The 18,508-nt window shown below is 43.7% G+C and overlaps 1 long non-coding RNA gene across 1 annotated transcript in view; it reads right to left on the bottom strand.

The window, feature by feature from the left end:
- Positions 1-17,913, bottom strand: part of LOC307197494 — a 212,307-nt gene extending 194,394 nt beyond the window's left edge. The window contains exons 1-2 of the long non-coding RNA XR_013831422.1: positions 17,643-17,913; positions 14,849-15,034 (exon numbers count right to left, since the gene is read on the bottom strand). This is a non-coding gene — a long non-coding RNA (uncharacterized lncRNA). The remainder of the gene's footprint in view (positions 1-14,848; positions 15,035-17,642) is intronic.
- Between the last annotated feature and the right edge of the window lie 595 nt (positions 17,914-18,508).

The raw sequence follows: 18,508 nt of genomic DNA, 5'->3' as shown, positions 1-18,508 counted from the left end.
TAGAGAGGCCTCAGACAGCACAAGGTGGTCAAGAAAGGCCTGGTCTGTTCCGTTCCTGGGATTCCACACGCTCGGAGAGATAGGAAGGCAACATTAACTCCTCAGGGGGCACTTGTGGAGACTCTGAAGGTAGGCAATGGAACCTACAGTAAAATAAGTGAAATCAAACCTCTTAATTGCCCCTGGAGGTTTCACATGGAACCATGCATTCCCACTGTCTTGTCTACTAACCTGGTCCTGGCCCCCGGTACCCCCCGGGCTGGGTTACTGCGACCTGTCCCTAACTGCGCTCCCTGCTTCCACTCTTCTCTCCCAAGCTTTCTTCTCCAGAGAGCAGTCAGCAAGATCCTCTTAAAAGACCAATCAGATTGTGTCTCACACACACACATCCTCAAAAAAGGAAGAAGAAAAGAAAACATCCCTACCAGTGGTTTTCCCAGCTCCCAAAGGAAAAAGCTGCAGAGCCTTTCCCATGGCCCTTGTGATCTGGCCCCTGGCTCTTTCCCTGGCCTCTTATCCCAACGCTCACATTTGCTCAGTGTTTTTCAATCGCAGAATGCAGGGTGATAGGGTGCGGGGAGCCACCAGGAAATCATCCCAGGGTCCTCACCAACATGTGACATCATGGCAGAGAACAGAACGGTCAGCAAACTACAGGGAGTAAGGGCAAGGAGAGTTGAATTAATCATTTGCACTGCTGTGTCTGTGTGTGTCTGCATTAGTGTCCTAGGGCTGCCATGACAAAACACCACAAATTGGGTAACCTGAAGCAACAAACATGTATTGCCTCACTATTCTAGAATCTAGAAGTGAAAGACCAAGGTGTCATCAGGGCCACGCTCCTTCTGAAACCTGTACGGCTCCATCACAACATGACACTCTCCCCATGTGCACCTATGTCTCTGTGTCTCTTCCCTTCTTATAAGCACACCAGTCACTGTGATGCAGGGCCCACCCAGCAAAACTTCACCTTAACTTATCACGTCTGCAATGACCCTACTCCCAAATAAAGTCATATTCTGAGGTTACTGGGGGTTAAGATTTCAACATACCTTTTGCGGGTGAGGAGACACAATTCAACCCATAACAGTGTGTGTTGTCCATCGGGTCAGGAAGTAAAATGTGCATCCTACTGTGTGTCACAGTCAAAACCATTTGAGAACTCAACCTTGACCCTCCCCACCCCTTCTTGGTTTTCGCACAACAAAACAAGCACGCTGTCACTGCAGGGCCTTTGCACCTGCCACTCTCGCAGTGTAGCCAGGTGCTCACTTCCTTTGTTTATCCGGGACTCCACTGAAGTGTCAGCTCCCCAGAGAGGACTTTCCCCTCCACGTCACTTAGATAGCACCTCCCATCACTCTCCATCCTTTGACCCTGTTCTACTTTTCTTCAGAGCACATAGCACTCGCTAACGGTCTTTTATAAACACATTTACTTTTTCCCCCCCTCCACTAAAACGTAAGCATCATGTGGGGAGAAACTGTGTCTGTATCCCCAGCCTCTCGAACAGCAGGCCCTCAAATACGTGACATTAAACGAATGAATCTGTATCTGTTGTGAAAATAAATGAAGACCAATCAAATGAGAACAAGATAAGGCTATTTTTTCAGCACTTGCCATTGCAAAAGAGTCAGGCACCATCCCAGGTGTTCGGCAGAAACTCAGGCAGGCAGAGGAGTGGGAAAGCTTTATAGGAGAAACAAGGGAAAGATACAGGTGTACCCTGACTGCAGACACTTAGCGTGGGGAAGCTGTAGATAGGTCAACTAAGAAGGAAGGGGGCTTCCCTGTTGGCGCAGTGGTTAATAATCCGCCTGCCAGGGACACGGGTTCAAGGCCTGGTCCGGGAAGATCCCACATGCCGCAGAACAACTAAGCCCATGCACCACAACTACTGAGCCCACGTGTCACAGCTACTGAAGCCCATGTGCCTAGAGCCCGTGCTCTGCAAACAAGAGAAGCCACTACAATGAGAAGCCCGCACACCGCAATGAAGAGTAGCCCCCACTCGCCGTAACTAGAGAAAGCCCATGGGTAGCAACGAAGCCCAACGCAGCCATAAATAAATAAATAAATAAATAAATAAATAAATAAATAAATAAATAAATAAATAAATAAAATTTATAAGAAGGAAGGAATCCCATGTGATTGTTTAGGGGTGCATATTTGGCTTTCTCTCTTTAGTCCTAAATTGTAATCTGGGACAGAAATTAAGGGCTCTGTCAGTAATTAATCAAGTCCTGGCTGTTTAGGGCTGATTGTATAGAAGTTATTGTTTCACTTTCTGGCCTGATTGCTAGAGGTAATGGTCTGACTTCCTACTAGTGTGACTTGCAGACAGCAGGTTGGCTTCCTGGCTGGTTAGTGCGGATTATAGGTCAGAGCTCTATTTTTATATACAGTCCGGCCATTCTCCACTAGTATGTTCATTCTCTCACTATAAAGAGAATTTTAAATGTATAGCAAAAGAAGTGGGTGGGCTATACCTGGAGGTAGGAGGTGAAGAAGGACTCACTTTTATTTTATACTTGTAAAATGCATTGTCTATATTTTTACAATAAGCTTGTATTCCTTTTAATTGTGAAAAATTTAATCAAAGAGTAAAATCAGGCAAAGGCAACTGCAAGCCACACTGCCTCATCTGATCTTTGCAAGTCCATATAGTGAAACTATTTGCTTAGTTACTGACGCTCCTGTATTCTTGGTTTTTATTTTCTTATTTTTCTGAAAATAAGTTAAACATTGTAAAAAATGTGTTCAAACCTCCTTTGGGAATTTCAGTTCATGTGTTCTGAGTGAACTTCTGGTGATCCTTCATTTTCAACTGAACCCTTAACAACTCATTTTTCATTCAACATTCAACTTCCCTAAAAAGTGAGGGAAGCGTGATGATTGCCAGAATGCCAAGAATTCAAATTTGACTCGTTTGACTTGAAAGCTCTGCTTTCCTAGAGACAGAGCGCCATCTAGTGGAACTGTAGGGTATTTTCAGTGATGACAAGGTTGACGTTGCAGTTTTACAACTCTCAGCGGACTGGAAAAGCCCAGAAACCAAAACACTCCGTTCACCAAGCGTTCTGGCTGTGGGAGGCTTTACTGTATTCATTTCCTCTGGCTCTGGCTCTTGTCAAGGAAAATAACCCATGTGGATCACTTACTAGTATGTTCTGTGAACACATTTGTTTCCAATGTAACTGCCAAGGAACTCACTGTACCTTGTACACAACTTCTTACAGGACTTGATATAACATGCTGTGATTATTTGCACCTTTGTGAGGTACCAGAGCCCAAAGACACATCTCTATACCCCTAGGCCCAGCTGAGTCCTTGTCACACAGAAGATGTTCAGTGTTTTGAAGGAATGGCAGATGCTCCCCACCCCCACCCCGGCAGAGATGAGAAAGAAATTCACTGAATTCATTCATAAGACATTCATACACAGTTGTCGAGAATACAGTGCTTTGTAAAAAAAATATATACATATATATATACGTGCGTGCATGTGTATGTGTGTGTGTGTGTGTATATATATATATATAAGCTCTCAGCGTGGAGAGGAAAAAAGTACACAAAGAACCATTTTCAAACCAGAAATAGTACATTCAGAGAAATGGTACAGAGGGCAATATTTCAGAGGGGTGAGAAATTACTTTCTGTCGGATGATTCCTCACATTCCAAATTCACTGAAGAGCAGACCCTAAAAACCACTCAGATCAAGACATCACTGTAACAGATACAGGTATTCTGCTTGTAAAACCACTGTCCTCACAGGAGTGTACCTAATGTACTACCAACGAAAGCTTTGCCTCGAGGTTTTTGTTAGAATTATACAGTTAGAATTATAATTAGTTTTTACTATAAAGCCTACTGCAAAAATAAAGCCCTCACATTGATATAAAACCTGAACTCTTCAATAACATAGAGCAGATGTTCAGTCTATGCTCAGGGCTGGATGAAGCCCTGCTCACCCAAGGCAGGCTTTCCTGGAAGTTATTACACTTCTGAGGAACCAGCTAGGGTGTCAGGAGAGAAACATCCTTTGCTTCCCTTTCTATCCCTCAATTCACGGATCTACACTTTGATGATGTCGGTGGACATTTTTTAAAACACATTAAACAACTACTGTGATAAACACTTTCATTTGATTACTTTAGATCATCCTCGTACACCCTGTGAAGGAGGAATTAATTTCTCCCATTTTATGAATGAAGACACAAAGCCTCAGAGTAAGAATTACTCGAGGAGAAATAACTAGGGAGTCTCAGGATTTCAACCCCTGTCTCTTAACCTCAAGCCTAAGGCTCTTTGCACAAACAAAGCTGCCTCCAAGGCTGCTTGATTTCTGCAGCAAGATCGCCCAGTAACCACCACTCCTGCCATTTATACGTATAGACTAAGTAGCTCTGTAAGCTTAGAGAGGTCATTTCAGCCCACTCTGCTCCAGTCTACTCAACTGCAATAAAGGTGAGAAAATTACACCAGTCTGGCCTACTTCCCAAGTTGCTCCAAGAGCACAGTCAGATGCAGGAGGCATAAGTATGTTGCTTACAAGTACGGACCCCGGGGCCAGCTGCCTGGGTGTAAATCCCACACACACGACTTATTAACCGCACAGCCTCGATCAGGCTGCTTCATCTCTCTCAACTTCAGTTTCTTCACCCGCAACATGAGAATAATGAGGAAACCTACCTCCTAAGACTGTTCCGAGAATTAAATAAAATAATTTAGATGAACTCCTTCGTAGAGTGCACGGAACCCAGCACTTGCAGAGGTTGTTATTAACAAATGCATCTAAAAGCACTTGGAAAAGAAGACGACTTCTTACAAGTATGGGATTATTATTATTGTCTATTCTAAGCCAAGATGATAGGCCTGCCTGGCCCTACCCTAAATTTTAACTTTTTTTCATTTATGTTTCACAAAATTATTCTAAAAATATCAAGTGTTTTTGAGTACTGGAGACTCAAGCAGGGGACAACAGATGAACTCTCTGAAGAAGCCTGTATGTGTTAGAACTCCTGCAGAAAGAGACAACAGACTCGGTGTTAAATTTTAATGAAGGGCTTTTTACAAAACAGAGGGCGTGGCTCAGAGAACCTCCCTGTGATGGTGAGGCACCAGGAGTCCAGAGGCTGAAAGTTTTGGTTCCCCTCTGCCTGAGTAAATGTAGAGACAGTGGTTGTTACCAGATCTGAGGAGAACTGGGGCCACCCCCGGCAAGGGTGCAGCCACCGGGGGAGAGAGGGGCCCACAGCCAAACCGGAATGGAAACTGAAGGCCAGGAAGCCCAGGATGCAATCCAAAGAGGGCAAGCCTCCCTGAGCCGGCACAGGATAGAGGACGGATGAGCAGAGATCTAGCGCAGCAGCAGGAGAGCGGCAGCACGCAGCCCTAAAGGAGGACTAATCCTAAAATATACTTGGTCAAGTACAGAGTGACCCCCGTGAGCACAGAGGCCAGTCCTAACCTATTACCGAAGCGAGACAGCCTACTTTCAAATCCCAGCTCTACCACTTATTAGTCATGACTTATCTTCTCTGTGCTGCAGTCTCATCTGTAAAATTGGGATCATAGTAATACCCTCTAGGGTGGTTGTAGGAATTAAGTGAGCTACTATTTAAAGTATTCAGAGCAGTCCAGGACACTTAGTCAGCACTGGATGAATTTTAGTTAATACTACTATATTATTATTATCCCTTGACCCTGGGGTGGGATTATGGGTATTTGTGCAGGCTTACATCATACATAAGTGAACCCTTTGGGTACTAACAAAAGCACAGGGTCATGATTTTTATATGCCACAGACACCAACAAACACACTGGCCCCCCACTGTACTCTGGGGGGAGGTGGACTTAATATGTATAAACACAACCTACTGTCAGTTAATCATCAAAACCCATCTTGGGGATCAGGCACATTTTGTAGACTTCCTTCAGTCTGTGTTTCCCCTACTGGAGGAAGAAAAGGCAGTGCACTCAAAGGTTACACCTCTCCATGTGTCTTCTCAGGAAGTCCACCAAACACAGGAACATATATCAACACACATCCCCGTCCATTTTTCCTTCTGAAGCAGCAAACATGACATTTTCCAAATGGGCTTCCACTTGCTATTTTCCTTTGCTTCAGACCAAAATTGCTTTATTTCAATTTTTGCAGATGGTGTCAAGCTTCCCATTAGCAAAACCAGGTGGAATTTGAAGCTGGTAAGCAACAGCAGAGGAGCTGAGTCCCCGGAAGTTCAGCCCAACGTTGCCCTTGTCTGCTGTCCAGACTCTGAACAGCTGGTGGCTGGGCAAGTGTCCAATCCACAGGGCACCCGAGAATATAAGCACACGTTTGGACACAGGGGAGGTTTGTTTGTTTTTTCTTTTAAGTAGAGGAGATAAAACAGAAGAATAACTAGAGAAAAAAAAGAGTATGAATGAACTCCTTCGAGAGGCATCTCGAGAGAGGATCAAAGCAGCAAACTATTTGCCAGCAGAAACACCAGGTGGACTTCAAAACTATCAAACTTAAATCACACCAAGGTTCTCAGAACATAAAGCACCCGATTCTCTTGCTTCAGACACATTTACCTCGGACCTCAGAGATACGAATCAGCCTCATCTCTTCAAGATAAATCATCCCTACCTCATGCACAGCTACAAAGCATCCCATCCAGATGACTACCATTCCACCAAGAAACGCTCATTTTAATTAAACTTCACTTGATAATCTCGAGCCTAAAGGGCTTTTGTGGGTTGGGTTTGGTTTGCCCCCAGCATCAAATACGTGTTGCCCTGGGAAAGCCATGGCTGTGTAGGGTGTGTCTTTACTTAGATTCAGACTATGGATATCGCAAACTTGTGGGACAGTTAAACATTTTAGAGGTTTTACAATTATCATCCTACTGGTTTCTCACAAACACCATGTAAAGTAAATGGGACTCATTTTTATTTTTTCCATCTTGCCCACCAGAAAACCAAGGCTCAGTTTTCAGTGTTAGTGACAGTCTTAGAAAGTCTTAGATAAAGCATTACGGCTGTTTCCAATACACACAATGTTAAGAGAAACTGTGTAGAACATGTAAGCCAAATACTACAGAGGGAGGGGCAGTCTCCCAGCTGTTCCAGAAGGGCGAAGTTGAGTACAAGAACGTATGCAGCATTGAAATGAAGTTGCTGCGTGAGACTATCATTTCAGTGAAAGAGTCTAGCAACTCCGACCCTCCACGAACTCACTGAAGGCTGAGGGCCCACGTGAACACTTGTTAACAGAAAAAATGGGAGGCCCTGAGAGAGACGTTTCTCTACCCCCAGAAGGTGAGTGAAAAGAACACGGATTAAAGCAGAGTTCGTGCACTGCTGAGAACAAAATCTCAAAATTCTCCGATGTGGAGTTCAGAGAAGGCCCAAGACTAAGGTGAGTCCCAGGTTCCCTCGGGATCCAAAAAGGCTAACGGGGCTTCCCAGCCTCTGTCACTGAGAAACGAAAGAGGACTTGGAGACAGGAGACGGCCTTGGGGGGTACTTCAACACTGTGGAGGGCAATCAACTCCCTCCTAAGAAGGTGAGTGGGCTTTTGAATGCCTCCCAACCCCCCGTTATAAGATTATGGGCAGGGAGAAGGGTCTTCTAAACCCCTCACCACTGAGTTAGGGCTGGTAGTTACCTGGAAGCTGGTAAGTCAGCAGTAGAGAGTTCAGGAAAGATACGGCCAGTCGTTCAGCAGAAAAAGGGCCAGGAAAGGGAGGCCCAGGGGATGCCTTCAGTCCTGCCATCTCTACTAACAAGGAGAGCGCCCAGCTGTAGGTAATGTGGTCAGTACTGAAGTGGCTTAAGCTGTTTGGCCAACACTCCCCAAGAGGACCATCTACTGGCAGCTCTAGCTAAATAATTTGGGGGGGTCCAGTGCAAAATGGAAATGTGAGGCCCTGGCCAGGAACAGAAAATTAATCTCCCCTCTCCATGGGCCGACCACCCCGACTGGTGGTAGAGGGCAAATGCCAAGGCATTGCAACCTTCCTGCCAGGTTGAGATTGGTACTTGGATTGGGGGTGGGCAAGAGGCCTCCTGGGTTGCCTACGGAATATACTGGAACAGATGTCTCCTTGTTTTTCCCCAAGACACAGCAGGGCATTGCACCACTCCAAGCCTCCCATGCCCAAGTGCCCGCACAGACCACACACACACACACACACACACACACACACACACACACACACACACCCCATGTTTCTGAAGGCAACAGCAGTTGCAGGACGAGGATGGGGAGGCCAGGCAGGGCCCAGTGCATGGAGAAGTGGGGAATGGGTCTCCAAGAGAGGTGAGGAGACAGTAAGATATAGGTCTGTGCAGGGGCCAAGGCTCTAAGCCTGACACATGCTCCACTAGCCCATCTGATCTCACGTCCAAAACACAAATCCAAAGATAAAATTATTAATAATTTCAAGATGGTACCCTGTGGATGTTACACACCAAGTATGGGGCCCTTCTGAGCACAGGCCCGGTACAACTGCACTGGTCAGACGTCCACGAAGCAGGCCCTTCCTGCTGGGCGAGCGGAAGCCAGCAGCAACAGGCTGCAAGCTGGGGGCCCACAGTGGGGATTGGAAGCTGGGAAGGAAGAAGCTAAGCTTCACTCAGATCTCTCACACCAGGGGGGTTTACAAGGGGAGGCTGTCTTGGAGACTTTCAAGAACCAAAGGATGCCCCCTGAGAGAACCAGTGGGATTTGACAGCTGGGCAGACAGCTCAGATGGAGCCACACAACAGAGAGAAGAAGTGACCTTGCCACCTCTGATGTGAGGTTGCCCACATAAGAGAACAGCAATCCCAAACGCCACGTTGAAGGCAGCCCTTTCTCCACCAGCAATTATGCAAGAAGATGGCCCTTTTCCACCGAGCACCTCAACACCGAGACACCAGAGGGAAAAGCCAGGGCAAAGGGATTGGTGAGAGAGCAGACTACACTCCTAGTTTCCAGTCTTTGCTGGATTTGGAGGGAAATGAGAGAAAATGGAGAGGCCCTGAAATGAACAGGTGATCGAGGTTTTAAAAAGAACAGAAAAAATGTTAAGAACAGGAACGAGACCATTTTAATTTCCAAAAGAAACTGAAAAATTAGGGAATCAGCCCAAAGTGTCATTAAGGATGTCAGCTTCCCAGCAGGAAAGAGAAGCTTGACCGACACAATTTGATATTGGAAAGATAAAGTCATTGTGTGTTTATACCTGAGAAGTTCAAACTGTTCAATCAAAACAATTATACACAACCTCAGTGATTTGCTCCAAGAACTGCAACAGAGATCCTGCCCTTACTTCTGAAAGGGCTTTTTTTTTTTTGAAGCACAGTTGACTTACAATTTTATATTCGTTTCAGGTGTACAACATATTGATTCAATATGTTTATATATTACGAACCATGCAAAGATACTACAATATTATTGACTGTTTCCCCTGTGCTGTACATGATATCCCCATGACTTATTTATATTATAACTGGAAGTTGGTACCTCTTAATCCCCTCCACCTATTTTGCCTACCCCCCCACCCCTTCCCCTCTGGCAACCACTAGTTTGTTCTCTGTATCTGTGAGTCTGTTTCTGTTTTGTTATATTTGTTCATTTTGCTTTTTAGATTCCACCTATAAGTGCAAACACAGAGTATCTGTCTTTAACAGACTCATATTTACTGAGAGCTCGAAAAAGCAGTTTCCCTAAATACAGATCACTGTTCCCCTCCTTGAGACATCAGGCCATGTACTCATCACGTGACTCCCCAGCCAAAAACAGTTGACCTGCGTCTCCTAGAATATGAGTGCTTTAGACAAGTTGCAAGTGACTTCCTGTTACCAATTTTTGCCACAATTTTAGAACGTGCTAATTATTTGGTTAAATTATTTCTAAGGCAAGCTGTGTCCTCATTCAGAGTGTGATTTAGTTAGACGTTGTCCTACTAGGCTCAGTGAGAAATGCAGATTACAGGTAAACTAACTTTCAGGTAGATTGGTGTCCCGGAGCATTATCCGTCCAAATTACATCAAGGTTATGCCTTGGCAAGAGCGTGCTCTTTTGACTGCTTGACCGATCAGTTCAGTGAAATAAACTGTGACTCTGCTTAACATACTGAATGTACCAGTTGTCATGACAAACTGACTGGATAGCGAGTAGTTTCCACATCATGTAAACAGAGTGGAAGGCCATGCCTTTGACTTTTGGTTTGGGGAAAATACAAATCCTTGAGCCTCATCTGAAACCCACACAATCCTTCTCAAAACCACTTTTGTACTAGAACTACAACGGGAAGATCAACCTCTTAGGAGCCTATAACCAGGGCAAACTACAGACCACAGGTCAGATTCTGCCTGCTTCCTACTTTTGTAAATAAATTTTTGTTGGAACACAGTCACACCCATTTATGTTATCGTTTACAGCTGATTTCATACCGCAATGGCAGAGATGAACAGTTGTGACAGAATCCAGCTGGCCCCTTCCCCACTGTTGGTTTAGGATGTGTCACTAACTCCAGCCAATGAGATGTCTGAGGAAGTCAGCTGAGGTGGAGGAAGGAAGGACGCACTTCAAAGAAAATTTCTCTTAATTTTAAGGAAGAGACAAAAATCTCTCTTCTTTTTCTAACAACTGTCATCATGGAATGTTTTGCTGAAACTCCTGCTGCCATCTTGTCACTAGCAGGGCGGAGAAGCAGAACTGACTCTGAAGTGCAACATCTGAAGCCCACCCTACCTCTGGATTTTTTGTTATTAAAAGAAAAAAAAATTTTGTTACTGGTTAGGCCAATTTGATTTATTCCCGTTAACTACTGACAAAATCCAATTAAAGCCCTGGCAGACTATGGAGAACGGTATGGAGGTTCCTTAAAAAACTAAAAATAGAACTACCATATGACCCAGCAATCCCACTACTGGGCATATACCCAGAGAAAACCATAATTCAAAAAGAGACATGTACCACAATGTTCACTGCAGCTCTATTTACAATAGCCAGGAGATGGAAGCAACCTAAATGTCCACTGACAGATGAATGGATAAAGAAGATGTGGCACATATATACAATGGAATATTACTCAGCTATGAAAAAGAATGAAACTGAGTTATTTGTAGTGAGGTGGATGGACCTAGAGTCTATCATACAGAGCGAAGTAAGTCAGAAAGAGAAAAACAAATACTGTATGCTAACACATATATATGGAATCTAAAAAAATGGTACTGATGAACCTAGTGACCGGGGAGGAATAAAGACACAGACACAGAGAAAGGACCTGAGGACATGGGGGGGAGGGGAAGCTGGGACGAAGTGAGAGGGTAGCGTCGACATATATACACTACCAAATCTAAAATAGATAGCTAGTGGGAAGCAGCCGTAGCACAGGGAGATCAGCGGGATGCTTTGTGACGACCTAGAGGGGTGGGATAGGGAGGGTGGGAGGGAGGCTCAAGAGGGAGGGGATATGGAGATATATGTATACATATAGCTGATTCACTTTGTTGCACAGCGAAACTAACACAACATTATAAAGCAATTATACTCCAATAAAGATGTTTAAAAAAAAAAAAACTCTGGCGGAATATGGAGCCAAGATGAATGCAGCTCTGGAGGGGTTAAGGATAACTGGAATTTTGGAGAAATTACTTCCCCAAAATAATAACTAAGTAGCAAAGCTCTGTTTTCCTAAAATAAACTTCTCTCCCACTGCTACATGACTACTGCTGTCAAGTGAATGATGAGTAACTAACTTGAACATTTCATTCAAAAAACATTTGGGAGCATTCTTGTACTACAACAGAAACAAAAATTTTTTCAAAACATGACACTCTTTTCGGCACTAGCTATTTTAACATGGCAAACATATATAATGTGATGTTTGCTGAGTCTTGAATAAATGGTAAAGCTTACATTTTCTTACACTTAAGTCCTCAGTACCAGAGAAACCCCAATCTAGTAACATTTTTAAGACTAAGGAAAAAAGAGAGAGAGAAGTTGTCAGCTTGTGTCCACGAGGTCAGTCAAACTCAAAACTAAACATCTTTGAACCACAGAACCCCACCATCTAGGAGAGGCCATGAGAAGGATCCCTGTCCAATCCCTTCTTCAGCCATAACAGATTGTCCCATTTCTTCTACTTAGATGCCTCCCATTAAAGAAGTTCACTTCTTCCCAAGGCTAAACACACCACAGCTGAACTCCGTAACTTTGGAATGTTCTCTCCTTCCAAATGTCCTAACAAGTCTTCCCCTACCCTCTCATTCTCCAAGGACAATTCATCATCATTTTAATTACAATTGGACAGAGATTCAGTTGGGAAAGACACTACCACACTACATGTGTATTTAACCATTTCACTGGATAAGGTCAATCCATGGAATAGAATCATCAAGTAACTTAATCTTTCTCCATCCCTTAAAATGTACTCCATGGCACTATGGAAGTTGGCTCCATGAATTCTGTTTTCTTTTGGGTCATTAAAAGTCCACCAAACATCTTATGTGAAAAAGGCAGTTTCTTCTTGGTAATTAGAATATTCAGTCCCACATCACAATCAAAACTTGGTCTTAATATAAAGTTAAAGCCTCTTACCTCCTTTCTGTGTGTCTGTCGCCAACAGGAAACAAGCAGGCAATGGGGTGTCGTCAGATACTTCTTTTCTTTCTTTTCCAGCCTAACCTTCCACTTCCCCCTGCAACTTGCTAGTTTTCAACTCCCCCGGAGTTAAAGTGGGGAAAGGAAAGGGAAGAAAGGACCAGGAAAGTTCCAGCCTGAAATAGTCATGAGCAGATGTCAACACTACCCAAGGCCAGCTGGCAGATACCTGTGTTAGATCTCCAAGTGGTCTCAGCAAACAGAGGAAACACAACTCATACTACTCCATAGGTTTTACACTGATGTGTTCTCCTTATGGGATGAAATCAGCAGCTCTCTCCACCGACATCCTCCACCAAAGCTATCCCCAATATTCAATCCCTACCCTTTTATTGTACCCTCTATGTGAGGTCTTTAAGAGTCATAACTCCTTCACCTCACAGCCATTAGAATTGTTTACTATTTCCAAAAAAAAAAAACAGAAAATGATGGGTGTCACCGACTATGTGGAGAAATTCTCGAACCCTTGCGCACTCTTAGCGGGAATGCAAAATGGTTTTCATTATGGAAAACAGTTAAGATGTTTCCCCGAATAATTAAAAATAGAATCACCATGTAATCCAGCAATTCCATTTCTGCTATACTCGAAAGAATCCAAAGCAAGTTCCCAAACACATTTATACACCCACGATCACAGCAGCATTATTCACAATAGCCAAAAGGTGGAAGCAGCGCGTGTTTATCAACAAACGAATGGATTTAAAACTGTGGTATATACACCCAACGAAATATTATTTAACCTGGACAAAGAAGGAATTTTGACACTTGCCACAACACAGATGAATCTTGAGGACATTACACAAAATAAAATAAGCCAGTCACAAAAAGACAAATACTGTGTGGTTCTGCTTACATGAGGTACTTAGAATAGACAACGTCATAGAAATAGAAATAGAATGGTGGTTTCCAGGGGCTGGAGGGAGGGAAGAATGAGGAGATAGTGTTTAATGAGGACAGAGCTTCAACTTGGGAAGATGAAAACGTTCTGGAGATGGATGGTGGTGATACTTACACAGCCATGTGAATGTACTTCATACCCATAAACTGTACACTTAAAATGATTAAGATGGTAAACTTCATATTATGTATATTTTGCCACAATTAAAAATAAAATAAGGGGCTTCCCTGGTGGCGCAGTGGTTGAGAGTCCGCCTGCCGATGCAGGGGACGCGCGTTCGTGCCCCGGTCCGGGAAGATCCCACGTGCCGCGGAGCGGCTGGGCCCGAGAGCCATGGCCGCTAAGCCTGCGCGTCCGGAGCCTGTGCTCCGCAACGGGAGTGGCCACAACAGTGAGAGGCCCGCGTACCGCAAAAAAATAAAAATAAAAGATAAGTAAATTAAATTAAATTAAATTAAAAAAATAAAAAGAGTTGATTCTTTCTGCTACCATCTTCTTTGAAAATATAATTTCTGTTCTAGCCTTAGCTAAAACCTCCATGTTAACATCCTACCATATATTCACCAACCACAAAGTGTATTCTGGTTTCATAAACATTTAAATGTGAAAAAGTGACTTGTTACTAAACCATGGTGGCTAGTATACTGCTGAACCTATTACCTCAGAATTGTTCTAGCAAAGTACAAGACACTTTTCCTTGCATGCATTTTCCAAGGTCCAACCCTCACCAGGCTGATTTAGAAAATTAACTTGTCTCTCCAGCACCACTTCTGAATTGAAATTAATGTTCCAAGTCTCTCTGACCCACACCCAATCACTCATACACACAAAAGAGAGGAAGTTTACGCTATAGGAATATTCTCACACTTGGAATTTAAAATAGCATCACCTCAACATTTCTAACTACAGAAAACTTATCAAAAGCAAAAACAAAACTAATCAGATGCTTATCCTGAAACACTGGAGCTGATTTACAATCACCTCGTCTCATTATTTTCACCCTTGTCCTCAAATACAATAGGAGGTGCCAATACAACACAAGGAAATCCTTGAGAGGAAAATGGTAAATCACTCATATTATGACAAGAAAAGATTTACAGGTGTAATAGAAAGGCATAAATTTAGCAAGTGCAAGATTAAAACACCGTATGTCTGAAGTGCACTTAGCGTTAAACTCTGAGTAGAACTGCATACAAGTACGTAGAAGTTGTTGACTCGAAAGAGATTCAATGAGTTAGCGATAACAGGCAAAACACCAGTTTCACATCATACCCATAGCAGGAAAACACTAATCAATAGACATTACCGATCGTGCATGGTCCGCAGTCCTTCACACAGGGAGAGGGCGATGGGAAATTAAGACTGCGTAGAGTACAGCTTAGCAGTTAAGAAAGCCAAGCTCATCTTGTGAAATTCCCCGGATTCAAATTTCAGCTCTGCCACTTGTTAGCTCCAAAACCTTTAATGAGATTCTAAATCCTTGTCCCTTCATCTGTAAAATGGAAATAAAAATGGTACTTAATTAATAGCAAGGATGGGAAAAGCCAAGGAAATAATGTAGCTAAAATACTAAGCACACTGCCAAGCACATAGAAACCTCTCAATTAATAATTTTTATGTAATAGAGAAAAATATAAATTTTTCTTCAATAGCAGAAGTTTGGAAGACATTTAGAACGGATTTATCTAGGATTTTTGATTCAGATTTGTTCTTGCTTACATCAATGCTGCCAGGGTAATCTCAAATTAATGAACAGGCAGCTAGTTAATCGATAGCAGTGGTTCGCAAACCTGAGTGATTAGAATTACCTGGACAGTGTGTTAAAACCCAGGTTGCTGGGCCCACTCCCAGAGTTTCTGACTTGGTAGGTCCGGAGTAGGCCTGAGGATCTGCCTTGCTAACAAGCTCCCAGGTGAAACTGACACTGCTAGTCTGGGAACCACACTTGGAGAACCACTGATCTACACTCTCCTACCCCGACAACTACCACCATCCCCCTTTCCAGAGCTTTCCTCCTAATGCTCTTTCCAACCTCGAGAACTAACCTGAGTGCCTCATTCTAAACACAGGTTGTCACTCTGTCCTGTTGGCCGATATGCCATCCAAACAGAACTACCCAAAAAAGTTCAGCCACCTTCAAGACTTCACCATATCTGGGTCCTGAGCCCCGGGGAGCCAGACCCCGGGGGCCATTAGGAATGGTCCATTAAACCCGATGTAACCCTTCCCTTAGAGCTGTAGAGAGCCCTCAAATGCCTGGGAACCACGGGTGCAGAGCCCTTCTGTAACTTCTTCCTGCCTGGGTCTCTGGTACCTTATTTCACTTCCAGGGTCTGCACAGTCTGGGGACCTGTACTGAGTTATCCAGAAGATTAACAAGATCTGATTTTCTAGCTTCCTACTAAGCTGCTCTCAGGTGTTTTCATTTACAAGTTCACAATGGCATAGTTCACATGCGCACACAGATGCAATGAGTAACGCTGGTCAGTGATAGCTAGGTAGTTGGAAGAACGACCTTAAGAGCGATGTTAATTAAGTATACCTCCCCACAGGCTAGCCATCCCTCCTCATACTCTGTGGAGTGATATTATCCATCTGATTACTCTTCCATCTACCACTGCCTTTATGCTTTGACTTGTCTTTAAATATCCTTACTAATAATGAGACCAGAGTAGCAGCCAACTTCCACCTTTCATCTATTCCAGCCTCAGCATGAGCACAATGATTTTTTTAAATGCAGAAAACCTTTTAATTGCCTAACACAAGCAGTGTTTCTGTAGAAAATCCTACTGGAAACTCCCAGTTTGATTTCAATCCGAGCCTGCATTATAAACCCTTCCCCCACCAGTGTCAGATGACAGCCCCACCCTTGAACCAAATGGGCTTCAGCTGTCTCTATGGTACCTGGTTAACGATCTCACAATGACCCCAGTACACCTGAGCCTACAAGCTGCATCTTTCGCTCAGATTGAACCTTTAGAAGTTTGAAATTTGTCTGAATATGTCTTGAATTCCCCACCTCCCACTGGATTCCATGTCTAGTGTGTTCTCCAGTGCTGCTGTCAGTTCTCCCAGCAGTCCACTGGTCAAAAGGTGGAGCCCTCTCTTCAGAAAGCATGCCAATAATTCCAAGACAAGGCTGGCTCACTATAAACATCCATATAAAACTGATGCTACACAAATTCCCCTCAGGTAATCAGTTTCAAAAAAAAATAATAGAAGAGGGCTTCCCTGGTGGCGCAGTGGTTGAGAGTCCGCCTGCCAATGCAGGGGACACGGGTTCGTGCCCAGGTCCGGGAGGATCCCACTATGCCGCGGAGCGGCTAGGCCCGTGAGCCATGGCCGCTGGGCCTGCGCGGCCGGAGCCTGTTCTCCGCAACGGGAGAGGCCGCAGCGGTGAGAGGCCCGCGTACCGCAAAAAAAATAATAATAAAATAGAGGAGTGAAATTATCCCCACTCTCCTACCCCACCAGCATTAAAAGTCTCCTAAATATAGGAAAATTATCATTTCTAAAGGGTTATATCTATAATTTTTATAATACAAGTAAATATTAAATCAGGATACATGCTCACATACTTATTCTAAGAAACTGTCATTGTCTCCATGCCACTGAATTTTAGACCTCCTGTTTATTTTTTATAGCAGCCAGTCAATAGATACTGTCTATAAAGGTGATAAATCAATAAATAGATATATAAATATACAATTTAAAGCTACAGTGGTAACCAGCAAAAGAGCAAAATTCAAACCTATTCAAAGTGGTCACTTCTAGGGCATTTCATTTGAGAAATAAAAACTGGGAATGGGCCAGAAGAAAGGTTTTGCTTTATATTTTACACCCTTCTGTGCTTCTCATGGTTCTTATATATTCTTTCTAAAATTGTAAGAAACAAAGATAAAATGAGTAACTAACATTTTCATTTATAAGGGATTAAACGAATTCAGTATATGCATGCATGTTGGTTTGCAATCACAGGAGCTTCCTGGGTGAAACCTGAAACTGGTCCCCAGTACACAGAGGGTAGGGAGACCAAAGAAGGAGGCAGATCACTCCAGACTGGTGGGGGGCAGGTTTGATAAACAAGGGAATTTACTTACGAGGCTTATTTTAGGCGGGCGAAAGGCGAGTAGATCTTCGTACCCTCCTGCCAGAATCTTAAGCTTCTACAGAGGACTTAACGGGGTTCAGCCACGAACTCAGTTCAGAGAGTCCTAACACACTGCTCTCTCGAGGCCGCGTCCCTGAAAACTGCTCCAGCTGTAGGAACGGTGGGCGGAGCATACATTCCACGCAGGGGGAGGGGCTAGGAGCCTTCTACCTCCTGGGTCAACAGGTGGTTGTGGTTACGTCCTCTCAATGTCCTCCTCCAACAATGCATCACGCAGATACTAAAAGGGAAAAAGAAAATAGCATGATAGGTATATAGCAATATAAAAAGGTAACTTTGGAATGCCATTAATTTTTTTAAAAGAACAGTTGCAACAGGCAAAAATGTATAGCCTGATTCAACTGAAGTAAAAATTACATACACACACATACACAAACACAAACAGACACATGGAGACTTGTATAAGCATAGAGATAACTGGGAAATACACCAAGCTATTAGATTTAGAAAAATGGAGGAAGTTTTTAATTTTCTTATTTTCTATGCTTCTGTAATTTTTGAACTTCATATGGTGAGCATATATTACCTTTGCAACTTAAAAGATAAGATTCTTTAAAATAAATACACACAGACATGAGTGCTTTTTTTTTTTTTTTTTTTTTTTTTTTTTTTTGTGGTACGCGGGCCTCTCACTGCTGTGGCCTCTCCCAATGTGGAGCACAGGCTCCGGACGCGCAGGCTCAGCGGCCATGGCTCACGGGCCCAGCCGCTCCGCGGCACGTGGGATCCTCCCGGACCGGGGCACGAACCCTTGTCCCCTGCATCGGCAGGCGGACTCTCAACCACTGCGCCACC

Source organism: Stenella coeruleoalba (assembly GCF_951394435.1).
Source record: "Stenella coeruleoalba genome assembly, chromosome: 14".
Taxonomy (NCBI): Eukaryota; Metazoa; Chordata; class Mammalia; order Artiodactyla; family Delphinidae; genus Stenella; species Stenella coeruleoalba.
The sequence above is the reverse complement of the archived record's forward strand: the minus strand, read 5'-3'. Positions and strand labels throughout refer to the sequence as shown.